The following is a 4,395-nucleotide window of genomic DNA, read 5'->3' on the forward strand; positions in this document are numbered from 1 at the left end:
TAGGGGAAAAAAGCATATAAATCTGTCCACTTTAAAACATCGTATTAAGATTTAGCCAAAATACTAAGATTATCTCCCGAATCAAATAATGACATGGAAATAAATTGTGCTTACATTACACTTAATTAAAGGAGGTCAAATTGAATATTTCTAGGAGTTTTCAATATAGTATTCAATTAAATATTAAACTATTTCAAAGTCAGAGCAAGAGAATTGGACAGAATCTATAGTACTATGTTTTCCCCTATTTGGCTCTTCTAATTATCAATTATTCATTTCCTTTAAATATTAATTTTTTCAGCTTTTGATACTTCATTTTGTATTTACCATTTTTAAATTTGAGTACATTTTTCATTACTGTTTGAAATGAAACCTCATGTTTTACTTGTACATGATTCATAGATTACGGATTCGTTTTAGCCATTTCCAAAATGCGCACACGGTCGTGGGGATATTTTTAAGTGAATTTCATTGCATTTTTAAAATCTCAACAGGATAAAAACGTATCCCTTGGATAAACTTTCCAGTCTCTATTTATATAATTATTATAATGCGAAATTATGATTTCTCTCAAATAGTCAAACTGACAGATGAGGTCAAGACCAAACTTCTCAAAATTTCCATCATAATAATTTCAATTGATTTAATTACATTAATTCAATTTTTAGTATTGGAGAATTAAAATAATGCATAACATCAAAATTTACACAACGCGTATGAAAGCTATTAATCTAAAGACATAAAATGACACTGTTATAGTGCATCCATTAGGAGTGGGATTTCATAAAAAATATTTAGTATTTTTCATATGATTTTTTTTGTCTGAGAAACAGCGGAATTATACACAAGTTTTTGATATAGAAGCAAGAAAGGGCACCGTAATAAGTTTATTCCTTGATTTCGTATTAGTCGACTGCATCCTCTTTTGAGTTACATATGTTTTTTATCAGGTTTCTTAGCTTCAAATGAGTATAACCATCAGGATATTATACCATTCTAAACTATGTTTCCCGGGTTTTCAATGGAGTAAAAGAATAGGGTGATGGAAATATATGTGGCCAACAAGCCAATCACACATTCCACATCTTGTTCCATAGTCATTAATAGAACATATTCATTATAGTGCACGTCTGATGCTTGTAATGAAGTCCATGAATACATGATCGGACTTAATGAATTATGATGAGATCGTAATACAGAGATCACTAGTCTTTAAGCATGTGTTCTAAACATTCCTATTCAAAGGACACGCAAGAAGGACATCAAAGTATCCGGATAGAATAGCACTATCTAGCCTCACTCATATGATGAGTATGGTTGTTCCCGTAGCCATTAGTGTGGAGACACTAAGGATAGATAGTGGATGCTCTTTAGTGGAAAGAGTTCACTGAATTGATCCGTATGAATCTGTGAATGGTATTATACCTAACTGTCAATCATGCTGATTCATGTCACAGTTGTGTAAGTGGTTCTTAGACCTTAGACACCAAAGATGTCTTGTGGATGGACAGTTGTACTTTGGCTATGGCCAACGAGTCTCTAATCATGCGATTCTAAACGGTCTTAGTTCAGGTACATCAAGAAGTTCATGAAGATGATTGAGTGGTCAAGATGGGATCGTCCACCCTTGGTATAAGAGGTGACAGCTCAAGGAAGACGATGTGATGAAGTCCTTGGCCAAGGTAGTGAAACATCGGAGAAGAGTTCTCCGATGACTTCCGAATGCATCAGTACTAACTCAGATAACCGATTAGGGTTGGACAGTTTATCATACCCTAAGTCGTCCCAAGAGCGTCAAGTGGATGAGGGATACATACACAGTAACTGATGACGAACAGGTTCCATGAGTGAGTCGATACACACCTTTGTATCTTCTAGGACACGAGGTGTATCTTGGCACCCCATGTGTTCGATACTTGACCTGTCGATTGGGTTAAATCGATCGGACATTAATTAATCTATATGATGATATAGTTAATAAATTTGGAAGGCCAATAAAGATTATTGGGTTGCTGGAGTCGTTAACTAGATTGATACATGGGCCTAGAGGGTCACACATAAATGGTCTTTTGGACGTCGAAAGATATACTTAAGGTTTAAGGGTTTTTATGAAAAATACCCACTAAGTATAAATAGGAGAAGGCCCTGAACAAAATTCACCCAGGCCAGAATTGTTCAGGGGCCTTCCCTTTCTTCTCCACTCTCCCCATACCTCTCCATGCCCGATGCGATCGGAACGGCATAACGACGATGGTGGAGGTAGAACAAGGCTCGTCAAGGAGAAAGAGGAGATTCAATGTGCGGAGAATCACATGGATACATATAGAGGATGCACACATGAGCAGCTTAACTTGCCTCACTCCAGGATCCAAGAAATCACGAATGCGATCCGTGGAAAGGTACTTTATTTAATGTTTTTGTGTATGTCATTTGATTCGTTCAAGCCTTCCAATGCGAATCGTTTTCATTTATTCATCCATGTCAAGGCCTCTAGAACCCAACATATGGGAGCTTGTTCTTGAAACTTGAGAGGGCATAAAAGTTTTTACTTGAAGAAGAAATGGAGCGAAATGAAACTTCTGCTAAGAAAAATATGAAATAAGGAATTTTCAAGAATAAATATAATGATGTATTTTTAGCATCTAAGAGTCACGTTTACACAAAAATGACCACAACATTGCCAGTAAGAGAAACATTATAATTTACCTTCATACACTTCAAGTTGGAGTTGTATTTTGTTGTAGACTTAATGAGGGATTTATGATTTTTTTTGGATTTCTCTAGTATTTTGTCCATGCACAAAAAGCTGTAACATCTCAAGAAGTGTTTAAGATGACAAAATTATGTCACTTTTGAAGATAAGACTAGGCATTTGTTAATACCCATATGGTAAATTTTTCATATTCAAGCAAATAACGAAAATGTTTCTTCAATAAGTTGTATTAATTTTTGTGCGGAGCGATGGATTTAGTAAGTCCATTGTGCATTTTGTTTAATAATGTCATTCATTAAAGTAGCCCCAGATATATCTATGTCATTTGCAATTTGTTTATTAATGTAAAACAAGCCTAACCTAGATGACTATTTCATCATTTCTAAAAATAGATTTATAAATTGAAGGTTAATGTCATTATGATGATGTAGTATCGCATCATTTGTGTACATTATATATTGACTTTCTGTCGTGTATTTTTTACCGTTCTTGTGATGATATATCTAACATGTGCAGATTAGAAATTTACATTCATTTTGTGTGATAATGAAATAAAATATTTGTTTGGGAGGCATGGTAGGCAGAATCGGAATAACTTTCGTTGCAGTTTGATTAAGTGCATGCAAGCTTTGTAGTTAATGAATGACAATAAAGAATCTCAGAATTAGGGCACACATTTTCCAATGGGAGTGACCTCTTTATTGAAAGCATGTCTAGTATGATATACTATTTGGCTTCCGCATAGCAACATATATAAACATTTATGTTAAGTTTACAACCATTCTTCTAAGATTGAAGATGGAGTAAACTTCCCAAAACAAGAGTATATGCCTATTCAACAAATTATATAAGCAGATGTACTTTAAAATACCTTAAAAATTTATAAAACCTTGATGCATGCACGAAGTTTGGACGGATCAAGTGCACTATTTCTCAGTTTCTCAAATGATTTTTGTTCAGCCTTTTTATAGTATGGGCCCTAGCTGTACCAACACAATTATCTGCACATCGAATATATTACTCTACACTGCAATAAGCCTCATTATTGGCCCATCCTAATCATCTTGTTGTTGCCATCACATCAACAGAGGGAGGCTGCTTATAAAGGAAAATAAAGGTGTAGAATGGGACATCTTCCTAGAAAGAAGGCAAACCATCCGATGCATCTAATAGTGCACTTGTGCAAGATCAACGATGGATCAATGGGCCTAAAATGTGCTCCCTTGTCTCTTTGTAATGTGACATTGAGGGTACATTTCAAAGAGACCTATTTGAAAAAAAGCCAAAACGGCTGTATCTACAAAGATAAGACAAAAATAGTGCATTGTAAATAAATCTCAGAATTTCCGTCATTGTGTGAGGGTTATGAAGGAGGAGGAAGAAAAACACTCCCACCCTCGTGGTACGCAGAATATATGATTATACTCGGACCATCCATCCAAGAAGCAATCATAAGTTTTACCAGCAAGCTTATCCAATATATAATCAATGAATGGCAAGGAAAAATGATCACTTTTCTTTGTCATGTTCAGCTTGCAATTATCAATACATCCTCTCCATTTAGTATGAAGATATTTTTGGATATCTTCACCTTTGTCATTTCTAGTCACAGTTATTCCCATTTTCTTCACAACTAGATGCACTGGACTAAAATATGGAGTATTAGTTATGGGATATATGAT

The sequence above is a fragment of the Wolffia australiana genome, chromosome 1 (genome assembly GCF_029677425.1).
Source record: "Wolffia australiana isolate 7733 chromosome 1, ASM2967742v1".
In the NCBI taxonomy this organism is placed as follows: Eukaryota; Viridiplantae; Streptophyta; class Magnoliopsida; order Alismatales; family Araceae; genus Wolffia; species Wolffia australiana.